The sequence below is a fragment of the Chrysemys picta genome, chromosome 7 (genome assembly GCF_011386835.1).
Source record: "Chrysemys picta bellii isolate R12L10 chromosome 7, ASM1138683v2, whole genome shotgun sequence".
Lineage (NCBI taxonomy): Eukaryota > Metazoa > Chordata > Testudines > Emydidae > Chrysemys > Chrysemys picta.
In genome coordinates, this window is record NC_088797.1 from 39,550,212 (window position 1) to 39,577,365 (window position 27,154).

The following is a 27,154-nucleotide window of genomic DNA, read 5'->3' on the forward strand; positions in this document are numbered from 1 at the left end:
TAGGTTAAAGTCATACCGGCTCAGCAAGGCCTGATGATTGGTCACCCTGAGTTGGAAACTTGCAGAGGAATAAAATTTCCTACCAAAGGAGTCCAGTCTTCTGGCGTCTTTGTTCTTGGGGGTGGGCATGGGCTGGCCCTGTCACTCTCAGTGGTTCACCAATTCCACCACTAGCGAGTTAGGTGCCAGGTGAGAATAGAGGTACTCGTCGTCCTTAGCCAGCACAAAGTACTTCCTCTCAGCCTTCTTGGAAATCGGGGCCAAGGAGGCGGGAGTTTGCCACAAGGTGTTGGAGATGTTGGCCACCCCCTGGTGGAGGGGTAGTGCCACACGGTCCGGTGCCGAGGAAGACAGTACGTTAAAGAGGGAGTTGGGACACCACCCGCTTTAGCAGGTCTTGATGCGCCTTAAAATCCTCCTGTGGGATAGAGGGTGGGGGGTGCCATTATGGTGTCATTCAGCGCCAAAGAGAGCTGGCATGGAGCCGTGGGCCTCGGTCGGTACTGGGGGATTGACCCCCAGGTCGGAGACCGGGCACGGAGTCGCCAACTCATGACCTGCCGATTTGTCCCTCGGCCAAGATGGAGAGGCCAATGGAGCCTGGGATGCCCCGGCCACCGAACGGGTTCCTGTCTGGGTGGGCATCGGTGGCCACGGTGCCCATTGGCACCACTGTCCCTGCCACGGGGCCCCTTGCCACTGCCCAAGTTGAGGGCCCGGTGGTGCTAGCTGGTCCGGCTGAGCCACACGGCCCGGAGATGGGCGGCTGGGTGCCGAGGCTGAGGTTCCCATCGACCGCGCAGTCTGATAGGAGCGGTAGGAACGGCGGTGCCTGCGACGCTGTCTTCCGCGGGACCGGGAACTTGATGTTGAGGACCGGTACCCGTCAGGAAGTGCTGCTCCAGTATTCGCCTTGGTGCCGGGAGCTCCGGTGCTCAAGAATTGCGAGGGGAGTCCCGTGTGCGACGTCTGGCAGCGCGGGAACTCAAGCGGGAGCGTCAACATTGATTGTGCTGAGACTGGCTACTGTAACTGAGTCACGAAGAGGAGCGTCTCCAGAGCCTGTCTCGGTGCCTGCGCCCACTACCGCGCGGCATGGAAAAACCTCAAGACTCCTGCCCAGGCTGCGAACCGGTTAGCCTGGTTGGCATCGAGGGCGGGCGCGAGCTGCGAGTTGACCGGCCACTGCGCGTCGAACGAGGCAGGGAGCGGTCCTTGGAGTGAGAGCTGTGCTGCGCTGGGGAGGTCTTGTGAGCACCCAGCGGCGGCTTGCTGCGGGACCGAGGGCCCATCACCAGCCGTGCCCTGGGTACCGGTAGGCTCAGAATGTCTTGTGTGGCCTGTAGAGCCTCTGGTGTCGATGGCATCCCGGCCGCAGGAGATGCGCGTGCGGATGGTGCCGGGCTGCTCCACTCAGCACGAGTCGGAGGTTTTGGGCCCGGGGGGGACCGAGGGCTGCCCGACACAGGACCAGCCTCTCCCCTTTCCCTCTCTCGGCGCCGCTGCGAGGTGGAGCCCTTCCCCTGATTCTTGGAGGGGGAGCGGTGCCGGCTTGTGGAGGGGGCGTTGCTGCACACCGATGACGCGGTGCCAGGCGCTGAGTCCGCTCAGCGCACCAGAGTTGGGGCCAGTGCCAATTCCATAAGGAGAGCGTGAAGCCTGATGTCCCTCTCCTTCTTAGTCTGCAGTTTGAATGACCTGCAGATCTTGCAACATTCACTCACATGAGTTTTGCCCAAGCAGCAGAGACACTCAGTATGCGGATCACTCCTTGGCATGGAACGGCGACAAGAGTCGCACGACTTGAAACCTTGGGCACAGGGCATGCCCCGAGTCCACTCTAACAACTGAAAACTGTTAACTCTAGCGAACGGTACCACTAAGGTCGATTAGAAAGGCTGCAGCAGAGCTGGAGCACGAAGTTCTGACCATCTTCACTGGAGCCAAGAAGGAACTGAGGGTGGGGGGAGCATGCACCTCCCCTTATAGCGCAATATAGAGGCGCCACTGCAGGGGTCTCAGCGGTTCTCCCCCAGTACGGGTACTGCTAAGGGAAAAACTTCTGGCACCAGTGCACATGGCGAGCACGGATACCTACTGTGGAATACACATGAGCAATCACTCGAAGAAGAATGGTGGCCTCCCATCAATCACCTGTCTGCTTCTCACATAGGTGCCCTTGCACCTTTTTATATATTGTACCTTATGCATGGAATGCCTTTCCCAAAATAATATGATTACTTGGTGTTCTTTCAGATCCCTTCTTAAAATCCACACTCATGGTGAACTGCCTAATGATAATGGTTACACATGCATGCACACACAGGCTCCACATTTGACTCTTGGCTGATATTTTACAACCTTATGGTCTTCTTATTGTCACTTTTTGTCCATCCCTTTATTCCCTTCCACCATGTCATGCCCAAGTCATATGCTAATCTGATTATCTCATTATAATTATAATTATATCTGATTATCTCATTCACAATTTTGGCTTCAGTTCCCATTGATATTAACTACTAATTAGCATACACTATTAAAAGATTGGCAATTTCTTTCCTCCAATCACATTTAGACCATTAATCAAAGCTCGGACCATCCTCTACTTCAACGATCAATCAACAGCATGGAACTTCAACATCATGCTTATTCTTAGGTATAGAAAACAGGCTAAAACCAACATTCATGGCACCCATGGGAGGACAGGGCAGGGAAGGAAAATGCCCCTCCAACAGAACATTCACCCAACAGAAGAGCTCCTACCACTCAGAGAACCATCAGAAGGAAACCAAATTTTATCTGGCACAGAACCTGTCCCCTAAGAAGAGGGAAGTGAAATGTCAGTCTTTGATCTCCATGTGCTGAGTCAACCCAACAGGAAAATCCCTGCCCATGTGAGGTGATTTATTTATCCTAAAAAAAACAAGGTTTAATGGCCTGATTTTTCAGAGATTCTAAGGCCCCAAGGCTCCCTTTGACTTCAATTAAAGTTGAGGGCACTCATCAGAGCTGAAAAATCAGTCCACTAATTTAAAATCTGTATTGCAAAGGGTACCAAAGAACAGAAGATTTTATAATCTGGACGAGCTGCAATACGTAGGCCAAATAGGGTTGAAGAACAACACAGTTTGACCCTAGCCATACCGATTTTCATCAGTTGCAGCCAGATCCTTAATGACATTTTATCTTAGTTTTTAATTCAATTTCCTTCACTCTTTATTATTTAAAAAGAAAATAGAAAAAATGTGTCCTGAAAACTTAAACTCTAACAGCCCACTCCTGTAAAAACAGATGTAGACAATTCACCAAAACACCTTATTAATCTAATCTATGTCTTGAATTGTGCAAATACATATTTATGCTTTTTTAAAAAAAAATGGTATTTGCCCAACAGACAGTGGCTTTCAATTTTCAAAGTTCAAATGTGAAAAATAGGTACAGATATGTACAGATTCCAAATAAGGGACACAGCAAGAAACGCAGAAGAATGTATGAAATGATACGAGGTTAATGCTGCAAATTCATGGTTAAACACAAAGAAATGGTAAAAGGGTATCTGCGAAAGGGATACAGTTTTACCAACCCCAAGAGTTCAAAAACCATGAGTCAGGCCACAAAATATCATGTAATTGCAAAGAAAATAAAACATTTTGGTTCTTTTTTATTTTCTTTTGGTTTCTGAGTCTTTATGAAGCAATTGGGTCATATCTTGAAGCTTTCATCTACCACCAGGAGAGCTAGAAACTTACTTATATCTATATTGCTATAATAATGAAGATTCTCATGTAACCAAAAAACTCCTGGAACGAAGGTCTGAAGAAACCTTAAGACGTATTTGGAAATGTCTAATACTGGACCTATTTGGATCTAAAACAAGTGGTGCCTCGCTGAATGAAAAATAATGGTACTGTGACATTACACCTCATATTCTTCATAGAAAAAGACGGTTACTCACCGTTGTAACTGTTGTTCTTCGAGATGTGTTGCTCATATCCATTCCATTAGGTGTGTGCGCGCCGCGTGCACGATCGTCGGAAGATTTTTACCCTAGCAACACCGGCGGGTCGGCTGTGGAGCCCCCTAGAGTGGCGCCTTCATGGCGCTGAATATATACCCCAGCCGACCCGGCGCCCCCTCAGTTCCTTCTTGCCGGCTACTCCGACAGTGGGGACGGGGGGCGGGTTTGGAATGGATATGAGCAACACATCTCGAAGAACAACAGTTACAACGGTGAGTAACCGTCTTTTCTTCTTCGAGTGCTTGCTCATATCCATTCCATTAGGTGACTCCCAAGCCCAACTTAGGTGGTGGGGTCGGAGTGAGACATTGCTGTGTGCAAAACCGCTGATCCGAAGGCAGCATCGTCCCTGGACTGCTGCACTAGTGCATAGTGTTCTGTAAACGTGTGGACTGACGACCAAACCGCAGCTCTACAAATGTCCTGGATCGGAACTTGCGCCAGGAAAGCCGTCGAGGAAGCTTGGGCCCTCGTGGAGTGAGCGGTGAGGTGTGGTACTGGGACACCTGCCAGGTCGTAGCAAGTCCGGATGCAAGACGTAATCCAGGAGGATAGGCGTTGTGATGAGACCGGTGAGCCTTTCATTCGGTCGGCCACTGCAACGAAGAGTTGCGTCGTCTTTCTAAAGTGCCTTGTGCGGTCAATATAGAAGGCCAGGGCCCTGCGTACGTCCAGAGAATGCAAGCGTTGATCCTGGCGAGTAGCATGTGGTTTAGGATGAAAGACCGGGAGAAATATATCCTGGTTGATATGAAATGGAGAAACCACCTTAGGGAGAAAGGCAGGATGTGGGCGGAGCTGCACTTTATCCTTATGGAAAACTGTGTAAGGGGGCTCGGATGTAAGCGCCCTGAGTTCAGAAACGCGCCTTGCTGAGGTGATGGCTACGAGGAAGGCTGTCTTCCAGGATAGGTACAAAAGTGAACAGGTGGCCAGTGGCTCGAATGGAGGACCTGTGAGCTTGGAGAGAACCAGGTTGAGGTCCCACGTCGGAACGGGCTGATGTTGTTGTGGGTACATCCGGTCTAAGCCCTTGAGGAATCTAACGACCATCGGGTTAGAGAATACCGAGGACGCGAGTTCCCCTGGGTGAAAGGCCGATATAGCGGCCAGGTGAACTCTAATTGAAGATATCGCCAACCCTTGCTGTTTTAGGGAGAGGAGATATTCCAAAATGAGAGGGATAGGTGCCTGTAACGGGGACGTGGCTCGTTGTTCGCACCAACAGGAGAACCGCTTCCACTTGGCCAAGTATGTGGTCCGTGTTGAGGGCTTCCTACTGCTCAGCAGAATCTGTTGGACAGAGTGCGAGCACTGCTGCTCTGCCTGGGTGAACCATGGAGCAGCCACGCCGTGAGGTGGAGTGATTGCAGGTCGGGGTGACGCAGGCGGCCGTGGTCCTGAGAGATGAGATCCGGGCATAATGGAAGCGGGATCGGTGTCTGAACCGAGAGCTCCAACAGCGTGGTGTACCAATGTTGTCTCGGCCACGCTGGGGCGATCAGAATCACCTGTGCCTGGTCTCTGCGCAATTTGAGCAGTACCTTGTGGACCAGAGGAAACGGAGGGAAGGCATAAAACAGGTGGTCTTTCCAGGGAAGGAGAAACGCATCCGAGAGGGAGCCCGGAGCTCGACCTTGCAGGGAGCAGAACACGTGGCACTTCCTGTTGTCTCGAGATGCAAACAGGTCTATCTGGGGAAACCCCCACTTCTGGAAGACGGAATGTATGATGTCCGGACGGATAGACCACTCGTGTGTTTGAAAGGACCTGCTGAGTCGGTCCGCCAGAGTGTTCTGGACTCCAGGGAGGAACGATGCCGTGAGATGGATTGAGTGGGCGATGCAGAAGTCCCACAGGTGAATGGCCTCTTGGCATAGAATTGACGAACGTGCTCCTCCTTGCTTGTTGATGTAAAACATGGCAGTGGTGTTGTCGATGAGAACTAACACACAGCGGCCACGTAGGAGATTGAGAAATGCCTGGCACGCCAGGCGCACTGCCATCAGTTCCCGAACACTGATGTGCAGGGCTATCTGGGGTGCAGTCCCCAGGCCCTGGGTATGGTGTTCGTTGAGATGGGCGCCCCAACTCAGGGATGAAGCGTCTGTGACCAGGTGCAGAGAGGGTTGTGGGGCGTGAAACGGCATCCCCTCGCAAACCACCTTGTGGTCTAGCCACCATGTGAGGGAGGTCAGGACCGAGTTCGGGACCGTGACCACCATGTTCAGGCTGTCCCGATGTGGGCGGTATATTGATGACACCCAAGTCTGGAGTGGGCGAAGCCCAAGTCTGGCATGCCTGGTTACGTACGTGCAGGAAGCCATGTGACCCAGCAGGGTAAGGCACGACCTCACCATGGTAGTTGGGAAGGCCTTGAGTCCTTGAATGAGGCTCGTGATGGTGCAAAAGCGATTGTCTGGCAGGATGGCTTGTGCACGTCTGGAGTCTAGAACCGCGCCGATGAATTCTATTCTCTGGGTAGGTTCTAGAGTGGATTTGTCCTTGTTGAGTAGGATACCCAACTTGTTGAATGTGTGCACTATTATGTGGACGTGATCTCGAACTTGTTCTTTGGTGCGACCGCGTACCAGCCAGTCGTCTAGGTACGGGAACACCTGTATCCCTTGCCGACGAAGGTACGCTGCCACGACAGCCATACATTTCGTGAACACCCTTGGGGCCGAGGATAGGCCGAAGGGAAGGACTGCAAATTGGTAGTGCACCTTGCTTACCACGAACCGCAGGAAGCGTCCGTGAGGCGGGTAAATTGCTATGTGAAAGTATGCATCTTTCATGTCGAGGGCGGCGAACCAGTCTCCAGGATCGAGGGAAGGGATAATGGTCCCCAAAGAGACCATGCGGAACTTCAACATTACTACGAATTTGTTGAGTCCGCGCAAGTCCAAGATGGGTCGCAGACCTCCTTTGGACTTGGGAATGAGGAAGTAACGGGAATAGAATCCCCTGCCCCTTAACTCCACTGGAACCTCCTCTATGGCCCCCATAGCAAGGAGCGTGGAAACTTCCTGTATAAGAAGTTGCTCGTGAGAAGGGTCCCTGAAGAGGGACGGGGAAGGGGGGGAGGAGGGGGGAATTGAGGAAAACTGGATAGCATATCCCCTGTCCACCGTGCGAAGGACCCAACGGTCCGAGGTTATAAGGGACCAGGCATGGTGGAAATGGGAAAGGCGATCCCGAAAGGATGGGGCTGGATCCTGTGGGATGACTGGGGCGCCGTCCTCGACCGCACCTTCAAAAGTTCTGCCTGGGGCCTGAAGGTGGTCTAGGTGGCCCCTGGTTCTGACCAGGTTGAGGGCCGGTCCACCTTCTTCTACCACCTCGTCCTCGCCTCCGGGTCGAGTCCTGTCTCTGACGAGGCGGGGGGGGGGGGGTAGAAGCGCTGAGGCTGCGGTCTAAATGGCCTGCGCTGAGGGCCCACAACATGCATCCCCAAGGAACGCATGATCGTCCTGGAGTCCTTGAGGCTCTGCAGGCGAGAGTCCGTCTTTTCTGAAAACAACCCTTGTCCTTCAAAGGGCAGATCCTGCAGGGTTTGCTGCAGTTCCTGAGGCAGACCCGAAACCTGGAGCCAGGAGATCCTCCGCATAGCGATACCTGAGGCCAGGGTTCTCGCAGCAGAGTCCGCTATGTCTAAGGAGGCCTGTAAGGAGGTCCGAGCCACCTTCTTACCCTCCTCCACCAGGGCTCCAAACTCCTCCCTGGACTCTTGGGGAACCAACTCCTTGAACTTCCCCATAGAGTTCCAGGAGTTAAAGCTATAGCGGCTCAAGAGCGCCTGTTGATTAGCCGCTCTAAGTTGCAGCCCTCCGGCTGAGTAAACTTTACGGCCGAATAAATCGAGGCGCTTAGCCTCCTTCGATTTGGGCGCTGCGGCCTGCTGACCGTGGCGCTCCCTTGCGTTCACTGATGCCACCACCAGTGAACACGGCTGGGGGTGGGTATACAAGTACCCGTAGTCTTTAGACGGGACAAAGTATTTCCTTTCCACCCCTCTCGCTGTGGGTGGGATAGAGGCAGGAGTCTGCCATATCGTAGATACATTGGCTTGTATCGTGCGGATCAGGGGTAACGCCACCCTCGATGGGGCATCCGCTCCGAGGATATTCACGATGGGGTCGTGCACCTCCACTATCTCCTCCGCCTGCAGGTCCATATTACGGGCCATCCTACGCAGAAGATCTTGGTGAGCCCGAAGATCTATTGGAGGTGGACCTGTGCACGATGTGCCCGCCACTGCCTCATCCGGAGAGGAAGAGGAAGATGCCTCCGGTGGAACAGGATCCAAGGGAGGGTCCTGGTCTCCCTGCTCCTGGGCCGGAGCATCACCTGCGCTTGAGTCCAGGGCGTCAGGTGGTGCGGACACGGAAGCCTCCATGCCCCCTGGCGGAGGCCGAGAGATGGTGGACTCCGGGGCCCTTCTAACAGAGTGACCGGAGCGAGAGGTCGAAGCAACTGGAGCCCCTTGCGCCTGATGGTACGCCCACGGGGTCCAAACCAGTGAGATGGGCCATGAGAATGGTCCTCTGTTATGTTCTGCCAATGGCCCAAGTCCTGTTCCTCGGCTTGCCCCTGAGGGGGGTATGCCGATCTCGAGAGGTCCTCCGAGGAGCGAGACACCGATCTCGATGGCCATGGCGGTGCCGAGAGCGTCGAGACGATTCCCGTGGGCTGCGGTGCCGCACGGTGCCGGTCCGGAGATGTTCTATCTCCACGCGGTGCCGGCGATCGGTGCCGGGACCGCGATCGGTGCCGGGACCGCGACCGGTGCCGATGACCTCGTCGGTGCCGGGAGTCGGATCTGGACCTCGACGAGGACCTGGAGTATGCCCGGTACCGGGAGCGGCCTCTCGACGTCGAGCCGTAGCGGTGCCGAGAACTACGTCTCGACGTTGATCGGTGCCGACGATCATAGCGGTGCCGAGACGTAGAGCGGTGCCGCGAAGAAGATCTTGGCCGCGAGTACGACCGGTGCCGAGGTGATATTCGGTGCCGGGACTGCGAGCGGCGTGGGGACCTGCTTCGGGACCTGGATCGGTGCCGAGGTTCCAGCCCTTGCGATGGAGGGCGCATCAAGGCAGGTTTCCCCCTCGACTGGACCGGGCGAGTCAACGGTGCCGTCGGTGCCGGTGGTTGGGGCGGTGCCGGCTCCGTGAGAGCTATTAAGTCTCTCGCCGCCGCGAAGGTCTCTGGCGTCGACGGGAGGCACTGTATCACCGCCGGCCTCGGTGGAGACGCCATCTGCACCGGACTCAACGGCCTCGGCGCCGGAGTCGACGGTGCTGGAGGCACCTGTTTCCGGTGCTCCACCGGCGGACGCGGCTCTACCCCCGGCACTGGGGGAGCCAGCGTCTTCGGCACGGAGGTCCCCGTCTTATGGGCTTTCTTATGCCCTGGGGATAATGACCGGCGCCGAGGCACTTGCTGTGCTTGCGGCGCCGACGAGGTCCGGTGCCGGGGAGGCTCATCTGACGCCACTCGCGTGGTCGTCATGGCCGGTGCCGCCGGGGCACTGCGCACCGAGGCGCTAGGTGCCGGGGCCTGACTTGTAGATGGAGCGTCCGGACTAAGTGCCGCCTCCATCAGGAGTTGCCGGAGCCGAAAGTCCCGCTCCTTCTTGGTCCTTGGTCTGAAGGCCTTACAGATCTTGCACTTATCTGTTTGATGGGACTCTCCCAGGCACTTCAGACAGGAGTCGTGCGGGTCGCTCGTGGGCATAGGCTTAGCGCAGGAGGCGCACAGCTTGAAGCCGGGAGCGTTGGGCATGAGCCCGGCCCCGCGGCCGGGGGAGAAAGGGGGAGACGACCCCCTTAAACCCCTGAACTATTATAACAACTAGAACAACTTTTAAAACTATTGAACTATTTAACTATAAACACTAGGACTATAACTATAACTATAACTGCGAATAACAAACTAAGCTAGGGAGAGTGGAGAACAGCTAAGCAGCGCTCCACAGTTCCAACGACCGTCAGGGGCGGTAAGAAGGAACTGAGGGGGCGCCGGGTCGGCTGGGGTATATATTCAGCGCCATGAAGGCGCCACTCTAGGGGGCTCCACAGCCGACCCGCCGGTGTTGCTAGGGTAAAAATCTTCCGACGATCGTGCACGCGGCGCGCACACACCTAATGGAATGGATATGAGCAAGCACTCGAAGAAGAATATTATGATATGAATATGGCATAACTAAGATGTTTTATGCAAGATGGGTTGTGTGACATATAATTGGAAAGGTTATGATTTACTGAAGTGATTATCCTATTTGTATGTGTAACCCACATACCTTCTAGGTGTGGTGTTCTGTCCCATTGAGACCACTTAAAGAGAGAGAAATAAAATGAGTCTGCTCTACAGCCTAAGCTAACAGCCAGTTGGCTTTTAGCTCATGAGATAGAGGTTCATGCACTAAGCTCCAGAGGTCCCCAGTTCAATCCCGCCCACCGACGACCAGGATCTGTCGGTGTTACATATGCATGTATCATTTCTGTATCTGAAGTTAGGAATATGGACTATTACAAAAGTGCTTGCACCTGGGGAACGCCCACCAGACAGTAGGCAATCAACCTGGATGGGCCATTAGGAAGGACAACTGGTCTTTGAAGATACTAAGCTCCCTCTTTCCTGAGAAGTTTCCTTGGGGGGGGCTCATGCTGCTTTGACACTACAGGGTCATGTGATCATGTTACCTGGTACTGGACACCATCCTGAACTGCTGGTATTTTTCCACTAGGAGGGGGTGGGGGTCAAACTGGGAAACAAAGGATTCCCACCATATGCAAATCCTATTTAATGCTGGAGAGTGAGTTAATCTTGGTTCTTTTCCACTGCCTCCCTGCCCAAGAAGGAAGAGTACTGAAAACACCTGAACAAACAAACAAACTAAGCTAGGGTGGGGGTGCTAAACTGGAGGGGGGGACAGGGGCTGAGACAAGGCAAGAAAGGTCTAGCCTGTGAAAGGAATACTTGGAGATTTAAGCTGAAAGCAGTGCAGTTTACCTTCAAGAAACTCTGCAACCTGCATAAAACATTTAGGATGAGAATTTGCTACTATTAACCAGTTAATTTAGCGTATTAAGCTTAGTTTGCATGTTTTGTTATATTTGCTCAGTAATCTGCTTTGATCAATTTGCTATCCCTTATAATCACTTAAAATCCTATCCTTTGTAGTTAATAAACTTGTTTTGTTGTTTATTCTAAAATCAGTTTATGTAATTCAGAACTGGGGGGGCCAAAAAGCTATGCATATCTTCCTCCACATTGAGGGAGGGGGTGGATTTCATGAGCTTATGCTGTATAGATTTCTGTGCAGCGCAAGACAACACAATTTTGGGTTTACTCTCCAGGGGGGCGGGGGGACGGGAGGGGTGGTGCACTTGAGTGCTGGGCAATCCCCTAGCTGAGTCTTTCCACACAGAGCTGATCTCAGTGTCTGTGTGCCTTTGCATCTGGGTGTATCCCTAGGCTGGTGGAACGGCGGGGGGGGGGTGTCAATGGAATCCCAGTACATCAGGTGGCACCCCGGAGTGCGGGGGGGGGGGGTAAACCTGTCACAGGTACCATTTTAAAAGAAGCTGCAGAGCCTGCCTCACAATAAACCTGCACAATACACAAATTTAACTAAGGCATTACTCATTTGTATGCATACATGGGGACCCCCACTTCGCCCTGCCCCAGACCCTGCACCCACTCCACACCTTCCCCCCAAGGCCCCACCACCACCTCCCCGCCTCTACCCATCCCCACTCCACACCACCCCCACCTCTTCCCACCCCTTCCTACACCATTTAGCCCCCTCCCTCGAGCGAGCCCCACACTCATTCTGGCCCCTTTCCCCCAGTGCCTCCTGCACACCACTGAAGAGCTGATCTGTGGTGTTTGGAAGGCGCTGGGAGTGATGGGGACGAGCTGATTGGCGGGGCCATCAGCAAGCGGGAGACACTCGCGGGGGAGGGAGAGGAGGTGATTCGTGGGGGGAGGCCCTGGGGGCACTGCGGGTGTTGGGGAACATGGCCTGGGTACTCGGGGAGGCGCAGCCCAGAGGGCACCCTGAGTACTCGAGGGGGCGTGGCCTGGAGGGCACTGTGGATGCTCAAGGGCGGGTGGTCCAGGAGGTGCACCGCTGATGCTCAAGGAGGGGATTGGTGGGGCTGGGGCAGGTTCCCTACCTGGCTCCTGTGAAATGGTGACCTCCAGCTCCTAGGTCCACGTGCTGCCTCTGCTCTGCCCCAAGCCCCGATTCTGCAGTTCCTGTTGGCTGGAACCGCAGCCAATAGGAGCTGCAGGGCGGTGTCTGTGGGCGGAGGCAGCACGTGGAGCTAGGAGCAGAGGGAGGGGAGCTGTTGCCCTTCTGGGGAGCCACCCCCCCCCCAAGATAAGCACCACCCCGCATCCCAATCCCCAGCCCTGAGCCCCCCCCACACCGAAACTCCTGCTGCTAGGGGCTGGGAGGCCCAGAGACTGTCCCAGCAGCAGCCAGTGTGCCTGACCCAGGGGCTGCCCAAGCAGCTCCTGGGCCAGCTGCATGGACTGCTGCACTAGTCACAGAGATCACTGTGACAAACACGGAGCCTTATCCATGAGCAAATAGCCTATTGCTGATCACCTCCATGGAAAACACTGCCATAATCCTGAAATATCTTCGCGACAGGATTTTCTGCTCCCAGAGAAGTTGGTTTCCTGCTCATGTGAATGTCTTGATGCAGGGTGGATACAAATCAATGATTTTTAAAAAAAAAAATTAAAAATTGGATTTTTGTGATTTTAATCGGAATTTTTTAATAAAATGCTTTTCAAGGAAAAAACCCTATCAAAAGATAGTTTTAATTAAGATACATTATAGCTCAAAGATATCTCATCGTGGAATAGAGATTATAAATTCTAATTCTATAGTATGAGACAATATATTCATGTAATGTTTAAGAAAAGTTTTGTAAATGAGTTCCAATAGTTCATGGATTAGGGACCCAATTTTATGGGGTTCCAAAGGCTTCTGTATAGATTATTTAAGTTAATCTTTCTATCTACTCAATAGAACTCAGTGCTCAGTCTAGAAGATACCATCAGAGATGCTTAGTTTTGCAGTTCTCAAACTGTGGATTTGTGTCTCCAGAGAGAACATGCTTGTTAACAGCAAAAATGTTTTTAAGTAAATAAATAATATATAGATGTGCGAAATAACAGACCTCAACTCTATTGTCCCTCTGCAAATTTGTGTACACACAGTCAATCCCTTACCTCTCTCTAAAAGTCTAAAGTTTCAAAAAGTTGAATGAACAGAAGATTGTTGGGGGCGGAATAGATCTGGACAAGGAGAAGTACTCTGGAGATAAATGTGAGAAGGGAAGGACAGGCAGTAGAAACAAAAGTGAAATTGTTTGAGCAGCATATTCCAGAAGTTTCATTGATTTGAGATCTACCATACCATTCTCTCACTATAAGGGAAAACCTATCTATAATGGCAGCAGGCTGTAAAAGAGACCCAGTTTGGGAATATTTTAATGAAGTTCCTCTACCAGTGGGTAAGACAGGCATGCATGCAAAATGCAAACAGTGCAACAAAGAAATGCAAGGCCTGATTGCCCGAATGAAACATCATCATGAGAAGTGTTCCTTCTCAGGAGGAAGCTGCACTGAAGATGAAAGGAACTTGTCTGAACATGCAGGATCCTCAGGTTGCTAAACTTTTTTATTTCATACTTTCTTAAGGACTACCTGTCTTCCTTCTGGACTATTCTTGAATTCTCATGTTTGACCAAAAAATATAATTGTTACTCTATGGTATTATCATTTTAGAGGCAGTTGTGATAAAAAATAAATAGCTGAAATAGGCAGATCTTCCTTTTACAATTTCACCTTTAAAGTAGTACTGAGTGTCAGTGAATGCAATGAGTAATACTAAATGAGCAGTATAGTTCTAAAAATTAAATAACTGCATTGACTTATTTTGTTTAGGAGAATCCATCCTCAACATACAGGATTCTGAAGACTATCCTCCTTCAAGATTACCATCATTTTCTATAGTTTCAGAGTTATCTGCAAATTATAGTGTTCCAGTCACATCATGTATGTCACATAATCACAGTATATCACCTGTAGCAAAAAGAAAAAAAAATCTCCATCATCCAGAAACAACCATAGATAAGTTTGTGATAAGAACCAGCAGACTACAAAAAGAAGCAACTGATGAAAAAATTGCCTGGTTTGTTTATGCAACAAACGGTCCTTTCCATATGATTGAGAACCCACACTTCATTAACATGGTTCAGTCATTAAGACCAGTCATTAAGTCCAAACAGAGCAGATGTCTCAGGCAAATTGCTGGATAAAGTGTATGAAAGAGAAATTGAGCAGTGTGCAAAAGGTCTAGAAGGTGAAATTGTTAACCTGAATCTTGATGGGTGGAGCAATGTCCACAATGATCCCGTTGTATGTGCTTGTGTGACAACAGAAGAAGGGAATGTCTTCCTTACAGAAACAATTGATATATCAGGAAATGCACACACAGCAAAATACTTACAGGAAGTAGCAGTAAAAGCTATGACAAACTGTGAAAAAAATTCAAATATCTAGTACTCAGCTTGGTCACAGACAATGCTGCAAATGTATCCAAGATGAGAAGAAATTTAGAAAAAAGAGTCCCAAGCTAATAACATACAGTTGCAGTGCTCATTTGATGCACCTCCTAGCCAAAGACTTCAGTGTTCCAGAAATAAAGGCTAATGTTGTTGAAATTGCAAAATACTTCCATAACAATCACTTTGCAGCAACTGCTCTGAAAAAAGTGGGAGGAACCAAGCTAACTCTCCCACAAGACGTGCGATGGAACTCAGAAGTGGACTGTTTTGAGCACTATATAAAGAACTGATGACAGCTTGTGAACAAAATCGTTAAAAAATAGATGGCACTGTCACAGCCAAAGTTCTCAACATTGCGCTTAAGAGAAATATTGAACACATGCGGAGTACCCTGAAGCCTACTTCTGTAGCCTTGGACAAAATGCAGGGAAATAACTGTTTTATTGCTGACGCTGTTGAAATTTGGAAGGAACTGAGATAGATCTTAAAACAAGAAATATGCAATGACAGAGTTAAATTACAAGCATTAAAAAAAACGAATGGGACAAGCACTATCTTCAGCTCATTTTCTTGCAAATATTCTCAATACTCAGTACCAGGGTCAAACCTTAACTGCTGAAGAAGAGGAGTTGGCTATGACATGGACATCCAGCAATTATCCCTCCATCATGCCAACTATAATAAACTTCGGAGCTAAGGATGAACCATTCAAGAAATATATGTTTGCTGATGATGTTTTAAAGAAAGTCACACCACTGAATTGGTGGAAGTCACTTAAGCACTTGGATTCAGAGACTGTTGAAGTGATAATCTCACTTTTAACAACAGTAGCTTCTTCTGCCAGTGTAGAAAGAATATTCTCTTTTTTTTGGACTAATTCATTCCAAATTGAGAAATCATTTGGGACCTGAAAAAGCAGGAAGGCTTGTTTTTGTTTTCCAGATTATGAACAAACAGGAAAATGAAGGTGAAGACTGAGTTAGCTGCAGAAGCCAATATTTTAAGTTTCTTATGCAGACCTGGCTGACAGTTGATTTAATTTTTGTGGCGTTTTTTTCCCCTTCAATATTTCATTTAACTATTTTAGTTACAAACAATTAAATTCAAAAGTGCATATGCTTGTTTTGTTAAAATATTATGTTTGCTGTTGAAGAAAAAAATCCAGAATACGTAATATTTAAATTGTTTTATTTAACTAAAACGGGGTAGGCAACCTATGGCACGCGTGCCAAAGGCGGCGGCACGCAAGCTGATTTTCAGTGGCACTCACCTTGCCCAGGTCCTGGCCCCTGGTCCAGGGGGCTCTGCATTTTAATTTAATTTTAAGTGAAGCTTCTTGAACATTTTAAAAACCTTATTTACTTTACATATAACAATAGTTTAGTTATATATTATAGATTTATAGAAAGACCTTCTAAAAACGTTAAAATGTATTATTGACACACAAAACCTTAAATTAGAGTGAATAAATGAAGACTCGGCACCACCAATTCTGAAAAGTTGCCAACCCCTGAACTAAAACAACAATGTCTGTCTGGTGATGTTCTCCTCCTAATACAGCATGGCAAGAAAATCCTCCAAATATTAATGATTAACCTGTTGAATTGGAGATAGCTCTCCTCCCAATAACTTCATAAATATCTGCTTCAATTACCTTTAATAAATGAAACAACCAAACAATCATTCATTTTCTGATATAGCTGTAAAACTAATCTGAAAAGTTTTCAAAATAAATCACTTAAAAATGTAAAGTGTGTACCTTCTAAAAATGAAACCTACATCTATCTGAATTGTGAAGAATATGTATTAAGGTTATAACAACCAACAAAAATGCACTTTTATGCAGAAATCCATGATTAAATAGAGTCTTTCTGACTAGTGATTTAAATCAGGATTTAAATCAAATCCACCCTGCCTTGATGTTAAACTGATGGACCTCTGTGCAGTTAGGAAAGACAGCTTGTGTTTGATATAAGCAGTTATTTTGTGCCACTGTTTTCTTGCTATATTAGAGGCATCAATACAATGGGGGTTATTAGTAATTACTTGAATTAGGGAATCATAAATTCCAGCTGGTGAACATGTGGTCAGTGTTATTTCTTTTATACAAAATTATTTGTTAGGCAAAAAACAAAACAAAAAAAAAAACCCTGCACCAAAATGTTGCTTCCACGTTGATGCACACCCATGTCCATATTTTTTTCATTAATCACACAAAGAATCCTGGGTCCAACTCACAAATAAAACTAATAATAAAAACATACAGAATGCATCAGGCCCTAAGTAGGCAAAAATCTTGAGGAAATGAGAGGAACAGTTATAAATGACTTGTATCCAGTGAGATGAAATCTGACTTTATGAGTTCTGGAAAGGAAATCTACAGAAATGCAAAACCTTATTTCTCTTGTGTTTGGCGCTGGTTTGGGTAGATGGTTAGGGGAGGGCGGAGATCAACCCTGTCACAACACAACATATGTTATTGGTTTATAGACAATTATTCACTATTCCCCGATTTTATTATTTCATGTGTCTGCTTCAAAGACCTTTGACAGTGAGAATGTACTTTAACTCAAAAGGAGTTAAAATATTTTTGAATACCCAAAAAGAAACATGATAGCTTCATGGAGAGAAGACAAGACAGAGGTAGGAAATCATGAGTCAAAAGAATTCATACAAACACACTGTCATACATTGCACAACACATCATTGGGTTTGAGAGACTGAGTTGATGAATAAATGCTGTATGAAGATATTGTATCAAGGCCATTTGCACTACTCTAGTTAAGCTTGCATGCTTGTTGTCTCTTAGGCCTTGGCTACACTTACCCGGTAGTTTGGCGGCGAGCGATCGAACTTCTGGGTTCGACTTATCGCGTCTAGTCTGGACGCGATAAGTCGAACTCGGAAGTGCTCGCCGTCGACTGCGGTACTCCAGCTCGGCGAGAGGAGTACCGCGGAGTCGACGGGGGAGCCTGCCTGCCGAGTGTGGACCAAGGTAAGTTCGAACTAAGGTACTTCGAACTTCAGCTACGTTATTCACGTAGCTGAAGTTCCGTACCTTAGTTCGAATTAGGGGGTTAGTGTAGACCTGGCCTTACAATATTAGTTTTTCAATGTTCTATAACTTGGCTGTGAAAAATTTGCTTCCTTGTGGAGCTTATAAAACCACACAAATCTTTACATTAGATTTTTTTTGCAGGACAGAACTTAAAAACCAAGCTTAGTTTAAACAAAATTATTAAAGCAATTACTCCATAATATGGACTAATTTTTGGCAGGGGTAATTTTGTTATTTTTTAATAAGCTATTTAACTTTGAAAACGGACAACTCCCATAGTTTTATATAAGGGTTTCCTATGCATGTATGGACTACTACTTAATAGGAAGGTTGCCTCATATACCATCCCCTTCTCACTCACAATTGCATGGGGTGACCTCCTCCCCTCATTTGTGATCAGGCCAATTACAGTAACACATTTTATATATTTTTTGTTTCTCTTAATACAAAGTTAGCAGCTGGAAACAAAGAAACCAGTTAGCACCAAGTGACCAGTCAGCTCCAGCAGCTGCTCTGTTAACAGCAATCTGAGATTCTCTGCAATAAGCCATTGATTGTCCTTTATCACTATATCAGTAAAACTGACACTCCATTTCATTTATATATCAGGGAGCTTTTAAAAACTTCACCAGATTAAAAAAAAACTACAAATAACAAATAATGAGAGTCATTTCCTCAGATCTGCTCTCTAGGGCAAAAATATGTTACTCATCTGCAAAAGATGGATTCTCAGTCTAGTAACTTTGCTAATCACAGCCTGCCCCAAGCAATAAAGATAACAACATTACTATAGATTTTCCTGTGGTGAGGTAAGTGAAGTGAGAGCTAGAGGGGGAAAAAGGAGACCTTGTTACTGGGCATGTCATTTGGTTTTCTCCCTCATTGAAGCCTCCTAAAGTGCCTGAGCCTGTGAAGTGTTGAACTCCCATTTCAACAAAAGAAGGGTTTTACATGGGGGAGCACTGTGATAGAAGATTACACAATAGGAGTGGTCTATGACCAGGAATGAATATTTCCATATGTCATCCATTAATTGGAGTGGGCAAGAAATATAAGGCAATTTAAAGGTATGATTTTCAAGAGAGTGTATGTGATTCAGGAGCTTTTCAAAATTCCACCATAAGGGCCTGATCCAACTCCCAGTGAAGTCAATGGAAGTCTTTCCACTGACTACAATGGAGTTAAATTGACAGGGCTGCCCGGGGGGGCGGAAATGGGGCAATTTGCCCCAGGCCCCCACGAGAATATACTATTCTATAGTATTGCAACTTTTTTTGCTTTGCCCCAGGCCCCCTGAATCCTCTGGGCGGCCCTGTAAATTGAGCCCTAAGTATAAACAATATAGAATTATTGCTAAGCAATCAATCATTAATCGCTGGTAAATAGTATCAATGGCCAATGAGGGTCTGGCTGGAGAATCTTGCCTACATGCTCGGGGTTCTACTGATCGTCATATTTGGGGTCGGGAAGGAATTTTCCTCCAGGGTAGATTGGCAGAGTCCCTGGAGGTTTTTCGCCTCCGCAGCATGGGGCAGGGGTCGCTAGCTGGAGGATTCTCTGCTACTTGAAGTCTCTAAACCACAGGATTTGGGGACTTCAACAGCAGAGTCAAGGGAAAGGGGTTGGGACGGCTTTGTGGCCTGCATCTTGCGGGAGGTCAGACTAGATGATCATAATGGTCCCTTCTGACCTTAAAGTCTATGAGTCTATAAGACCAAGTATACAATTTTCATCTTTAATAACTTAAAGGAGACAAAATCCACACTCCTACTCCAAGGCCTAACCAGAATGCATAACATTAGATCATAACTAAAGATAGGAAGTTTCTCCCTTAAAGATACTCTTTGCAAAACACTTAAAAAACTTAGGAATTTCTCTCAGTAGTTAACATATCATAACAGATACTGGGACCATAAACTCAATAATAATTATTTCTGGATTGCAATCCCCAACAATAAACATCTAAAAAATTAGTAATATAAGCCCTCCAGAGAATCAAGTCTTCTAAGATTATGATGTTCCAGAATGTCAATTTTTCTAGGCCCATCTTTGCAGAGAAGAAACTTACTTTTTCAATGCTCCCAAATAAGTCTATTTGCTTCAATAGGAACAGAGCCTGCATTTCTCTTGGGCAATAGTGCCCAGATCCAGGACCACGAAGATCTTTTTTGCGGGATGGGTTGTTTAAAAAACATTATTTATACTCCAAGCAGCATTTAAAATTCTATTCTTATCTCACATATCAAACAGGTACATTTGCCTTCCATAGTGGAAATAGCCTCTTATTCTGAAAGTAATTGGATCTGCTGGAGTAAAGACAGTTATTTTCATCTTGGTAAAGAGTTGGGTAACAAGACCTGGGTTTGCTCAGCACTCTTCAGTGGGTGAACAATGTGACCCTCTAGTTTACAAAACATAAATCTCGTAAATATACACACCCTATTTGGCACAGCAAATCCAACAACTAGTCTATGGGAGTGGGAATTACTCATCCTGGAGTCCGAAGTTTTGAAAATACACACTCCTCACCTAAAGCCCAGAGCAGTCTTGCATGAACTCAAAACAAGCCTTGACTATATGAAAATATTTTTGAGGGTAGCTTAATCTCACAAAATGCCAAATGACCCCTAACCTTCCACAAACCATGTCTTTTCTGGATATTATATAAGAAGATGATGCCATCAACTGGGATGGAATGATCTCATACTAACTCATCGTTGAGAAGCATACCAGTTTCTCGCCTCAACAGCAAATTTGCTCCTAATGTAACTCCTTTAAAGTCAGAGTCACACCAGGAATTAATCTGATCCTTCCATCTGATAATTTAGCACTTCTGGAGAGTGTGGAATAGAGTCCCCAAAACAACAGAGATGAGTTCAGGAAAACAAAAAGGTGTACGGACTTAAAATAGTTAAAATACATGACTTAAAATACTCTTCAACTAGAATTTTACTACTACATATACATTTTTGTGAATGGCATAAGTAGTTCAAAGGTGTAACTACTAGGTAAATTGGATGGAAAAGGGGATCTAAAACAACTGTTTACACAAAAGAGTATATTTACAGTACTTTCATTTTCAGAGCTTGGAAAGAATCCATGATTGTCATGAGACTTATAGCAAATAAGACATTATAAGCAAAACTTACTTGTAAATATTTTGGATAGCCTTCCTGATGGTGATCTGACCAATATTTTAAAAGTAACATACTTCCTTTATAGCATAAACCACTGTAACTTGAAACCCAAATTTTTGTCTTGCATTGCTGATTTTGGTATGCTATCTGGTGTCATAGTAACAACCTGAATCATCTAGTACTAGTTAGTAAATCTGCATCTTCATGACTCTGCCTGAATTTGATTTGAGTGCAGAGCATTCACAGACCCCTCTGATATATCACATCACAAAAACTGCTTCCACAACTGCCGCCAAAAGGTATCCAGTTCTCTGAACAACCAACAAATGCTGTGAGAACATCACCTGGTTTGTAGTTTCTGGCAAGCAGTGGGGATTGAGATTGGGCATATGCTTGGTGTGCCCTACCCCATATTGCGTGTGCTCACTTTTATTTAGTGTAGGGCTTTTATGGGCAAGGAGGCTTATCTAGTATCATTGCTTGGATTCTTGTCTGCATACAGTATCACATTGTTTCCACCCATTGCTATGGACTAATTGAGAAATTATGGAACAAAATACACCCATTCTACTGCATATGGTACTTTGTTATACATCCCAGAGAGTCTTTTAGATCAGTTGCTCTCAACCTTCCCAGACTACTGTACCCCTTTCAGGAGTCTGATTTGTCTTGTGTACCTCCAAGTTTCACCTCTCTTAAAAACTATTTGCTTACAAAATCAGACATAAAAATACAAAAGTGTCACAGCACACTATTACTGAAAAATTGCTTACTTTCTCATTTTTACCATAAAATTATAAAATAAATCAATTGGAATATAAATATTGTACTTCCATTTCAGTGAATAATATATAGAGCAGTATAAACAAGTCATTGTCTGTATTAAATTTTAGTTTGTACTGACTTCACGTTACTGCTTTGCATATAGCCTGTTGTAAAACTAGGCAAATATCTAGATGAGTTGATGTACACCCTGGAAGACCTCTGCATACCTCCAGGGGTACGTGTACCCATGACTGAGACCCACTCTTTCAGATCGTGCATTAAAAAGTGACTTAACTCCCAAATTCCTACCAATTCATGCTCATGCTTAGCCTGCCCATTATTTCTCCCCTGCACAATAAGAAAAACTTGATCCTGCCCATTGATACCTTCCCCGCTTCCTCTATTCCATGGTACAGTCACATCATCATTAGGGTTATGTTCTGTGGTGATGTAGGTTTTAAGATTTTTAACTATGTTTGCCAGTACCCAACTCTAAAGGAATACATTTCACCATTGCTCACCCTGTGAATCAGGGACCTCTTGGTGCCAACTGGCAGAGGGAACAGGACTGCATAAAGGTTACAGGGATTTCCTGGGTCTGGTTCTTTACTGAAAACCAGTGTGTCAGTGCCCATCATAATCACTGCAAAATACATGTACTGATAATATGTAAGAAATTATGTTTATATACTGTAAATTATGTTCTTGAGGTTTGAGAGTTGGGGCTGGTCACAAAAAGGTGATAAACAAGGGTCTTTCAGGCAGGAGATGCCTAGACGGAGATTCTAGACAGGAAACAAGCAAAATTACCCTTTTTACAAGCAAAGACAATGGAATGTTGGAAATATATCTGGAAGTGCAGAGGTACATCCACTTATCCTTCACCCAGGGGACAACTTTCCAGCTGGTTTGTCTTATAAATGGAGGATCACAACTGGTCTGGTTGTTTAACACAGAGAGAAACTTTTTGTGAGCTAACCTTTTTGAGAAAAAATGTCTCGTTTGTTAAGTTTAGGCTCTAAAAAGCATGTTACGATTTTATTTTATATGTAACCAGGTGTGTCCATTAATTCTACTACTTTAATTTTTTGTTAAACAAACAAACTACTTCTTTTTACTAAAAATATTTAAATGCTGTGTGTTGAGCAGTGTGGTGATCCTGAGGTATAACTGGTAAGTAGATGTGTACTATTCCTTTGGGAGTAGCAGGTCTGTGAATTCTGAGTGTCCAGTGGAACGGGGTTGGGCACTGCAGGGGGACACTCGGAATGCTCAGGCGTAGGAGTGTGCTTTTGTTAACATGTACAGAAAGAGCTGGGCCTGCAGAGGTCTGGAAGGCAGTGCTTCTGTTGCCAGAGTGGGGGAACTGACCCCCAGCAGGCAAAGCCAAGGTTTCCTCACACTAAGGGCAGGTGTTAGCGAGATGCTTCACAACTTTGGGTACCACCCAGAGTTGTCACACTCACAGTTCTGTCTTGATATTTTCTTGGTATATGTTATCTGGGGCTCTTTGTAAGCATCTCACACACTCTCTCGCCAACCCAGTATAAAACCCACTGCCAAAAGCACCTTTTTGTCAGTATAAGCGGTGTCTACACTAGGAGGGTTTGCCAGTGTAGCCATACCAGGGTAGACTATGCTTCAGTCTATGTTTAATTTCCCTCAGATAAATACTACTTACCTACCTCACAGGAATGTTATGTTTGTTAAATAATGTTTATTCAACCATTTTAAAACATAAAATATGTCATCATCATCTTCACTTCTCTAAGAGACCATCAGGAAAGATTGAGAGATATCTTGAGACACAAGGAAGATACTCCACCATATCAACTTCTTGAAAGTCAATAGGGTTCCACAAGAAACGAAGTCCAGGATCAGGGCTCTGGTTCATCAATGCCTCCTAACTGCATTTTCCTCACTTTAATCAGATTCCTTTAGTAACATTTACAGCACTATCTTGTTTGTGTTACCAGAAAGCTTTTCTGCCAAATTTGGTCTGCTATTACAAACTACAATTGAAAGGGTTCTTCTCTGTTTGCAACCCGCTGTTAGTAAGGATACAATTAAGTCTTATTTTTAGAAAAAAAAAAGTGAAATGGTATTTATTTGAAACACTAGAAATAAGCATGAGCAGCGATTTTGATGGGAGAAGGGTACCTGAGAGTAAGTTTATGTTTCAGAGAGTTTATTTATAGGGCCCTACCAAATTCATGACCATGAAAAACTTGTCACGTACCATGAAATCTGGTCTCCCGCCGTGAAATCTGGTCTTGTGTGTGCTTTTATCCTATACTATATAGATTTCACGGGGGAGACCAGCGTTTCTCAAACTGGGGGTCCTGACCCAAAAGAGAGTTTGCAGGGAGGTCACAAGGTTATTTTATGGCGGGGGGTCATGGTATTGCGCTGACTTCGGAGCTGGGCGGCCGGAGAGTGGCGGCTGTTGGTTGGGCACCCAGCTCTGAAGGCAGTGCCTCGCCATCATCAGTACAGGTTTAAGGGTGGCAATATCATACCATGCCATCCTTACATTTGTGCTGCTGCTGGCAGTGGCTCTGCCTTCAGAGCTGGGCACCCAACCAACAGCCGCCACTCTCCGGCCGCCCAGCTCTGGAGACAGCGCCACTGCCAGCAGCAGTGCAAAAGTAAGGGTAGCAGTACTGTAACCCCCCTACAATAACCGTGTGACCCTCCCCCCCACAACTCTTATTTGGGTCAGAACCCCTACAATTACAACACCATGAAATTTCAGATTTAAATAGCAGAAATAATGAAATTTACAATTTAAAAAATCCTATGATCGTGAAATTGACCAAAATAGATCATGAGTTTGGTAGGGCCCTATTTATTTGCAATGAAATATAAAAAATAATGAAGACTGAACAGTACTGTAAACATTGATTGTTATGATTAAAAAGGAAATTTAATAGCTTTATAGAATTGATGCTTCTTCATTAGTCTTCTCAAGCAATCAGCTAATACGGTGCTCCACACTGGGGACAACAATAATGCCATTGAAGTCAATGGAACTACTAGCACGCCCAAAGATATGTGCATGCATTACTGTTTGCGGGACTGGGTTCCATCTACCTACTTAAGCATTTGTAGTAGTGCTCTTCACCATAGTATCTGAACACTCTCCGGGAGCAGGTGGCCTGATTTTCCTCCCTAATTCAACTGAGGAATAAACAGAATAAACAGACACCTTTATCTCCACAACATTTAATAAACTGTAAACTTTTATCCCATGAAAAACACTACTTGTTATCATAAACTGATTTATTCTGTATTGAAGAACTTGGGACTTTTCCTCCTCAGGCCAGTGGTGGTGAGACTTGTAGACACTATAAGGCGTGTACCCCTAACACTGTTCTTTTGTACCCACTATCAAACTGAAAGTGCAGGGTCACTAATCTTGCAGGAGTCAGCTTGCCATTCCAGCATGTTTAGCACTAATGAAGGTTGGAGGAGATCATAGGAGGGAAAATCAGGCCAAAATAAAAAATACCGTGGTTCCCTGCTGTGATCATCCCAATATTCTTGAACAACTGCCTCAGAGAAATGAGAGCCTCCTTGGCATGCAGCCTATTTGGGACAGATAAGGGATAACTTGATGCTTGAATGTCTGGGGCTCTTCTAGGTCAAAGTGAAGTGAAATGAAATCTAATTCCAAATGTTAAGGCAGTTTAGCTGCCTCTTCAGCATCTACCAGCTGTACCTGTTAAATTTTAACTTGTGGTTGTTTATTTTAATTTTTTCTTTTTATTAAAAGGAGGTATAAAATGATAATGCAAGAATGGGACTGGGGACAGAAGAAGGAAAATTAATAACATTAAAATAGGTTAAAATAATGCCAAAAAAACAGCTTTTACAAAAGCATTTACAGCACAGGAGAGTGAACATAAAATCAATGGCATCTCTGATGTGAGCCATGATGAAATTATGCTAGTTTATGCATTAAGAAAAATTCACATACAAAACGAACATGAAAATATAATTGGATTTGTCATTTCAAAGTACTAGTATCAGATTTCCAGATAATAAGGGGTGACATACTCCTATGCTAATAAAGGGAGTTAGCCAAATAAACAAATGCTGTGTTTCTACTGTAAGGAAATACATGTACCAATGAAGCAACCTTTTCAGCACAAAAGTAATTTAATACTCAAACCGCATGAAAAGTGATCTTTATGGGAATAGCACAGCTGCTAAAATCCAAGTCAGTTTTTATTAAATCATCAGGTCTGTTTATGTAAAACAGGGCTCTTTTAAATGACCACCAAGAGGAAATCATTTGCTAACAAAAACTGATATCTGCATTTAATTTAATGGTTGGGGGTGTGAGTGTGAGTACACACATCAGAGCTGTAGGTGGTCAGTAGCTCTAGTCATAGGGTAGAAGAACAGGAGGTGAAAAAGCTACTTAGGTGGACAGACAAATTTAGTATGAAATATCAGATTCCGTACTTTCAAAATAAACAAGATAAACTGATTAACTTTCTTTTATAAAACAAAACACCTAGGATGACACCCATATAGAGTACCTCTGCAAAAACATACTAGTGGAAATAAAGAGAAAATGACTGTTTTTTTAACTAACCACTGTATTGCTTAACTACTCAAGAGAGTAGAGATGTGCTCCCAACCGTACTACAAGTTTGTAATTTTAGCACTGGAGTTTTTGAAGAGAATATGCACATAAAAGTCCTTGAGGGCCTGACTAACATATAAACTACACTAAAGGAGTGAGTGGTATATTGTATCAACAGAAGTTTCTGCAAGACAGAACTATAAATCTTAAAAAAAAAAAAAAAAAAAAAATTCCTAGCCCCTCAAGAATATGAAGGATAAGGATGAGTTTAGTGTAGAGAATGGAAAGAAATTCCTGCAGCAAGTCTCTGGGTACACAAAACTTGACTGAATTAATAGCATTTCCGTGTGTGCCAAATTTTGACTTAAACCACTGACTCTTCATATTGAGATATCCCAGTTAAGATCACTAGGACTTACACTACACAGTCCCAGAAAAGTTGCCAAAGAAAGTTTTCAAGGATACAATACAGGAAAACAATCCAGCAAGGAAGAGGCCTCACACAGACACACGAGTGGTATGTACCAGTGTTCTGGCAAGGTTCAACTCAGAATCCCAGCAACTGCTGTAATCCATTAGTCAAGTCAGGATGTCAGCACTAGCATGAAAACTAAGCAGCCTCTTCAATACTACACAGTTAAGTTATAAAGGTAATTTTTACTTTATCCCTACATACAAGTCTTTATCAAGAAACATCAGCTATTCACACTTTACCTAATTGCAAAAGGCACCCAGTGCAAGTGTGTTAAAAAGAGGCAGAACCAAACTTCAGAAATCATTTCTCAAATAATTAAAAAAAGAAAGATTCTTCCACTGTACACTTTAAACTATTTCATAATGTCTCTGGATTAACAGTACAGCAGCATGTGGTTCTTGGTGCCTTTTCACTGAAGATCAAAGGGGAAAGCCCCATTATAGTGACTTCTTAACATTGCCCATAATGTATTTTTTTTTATGTATTCATTCATGTCAGCATGAAACAAGTAG

At 45.7% G+C, this 27,154-nt stretch overlaps 1 protein-coding gene across 8 annotated transcripts in view; it reads right to left on the reverse strand.

The window, feature by feature from the left end:
* Window positions 1-27,154, reverse strand: part of ATG7 (autophagy related 7) — a 282,373-nt gene that overhangs the window by 188,390 nt on the left and 66,829 nt on the right. The window lies entirely within an intron of this gene.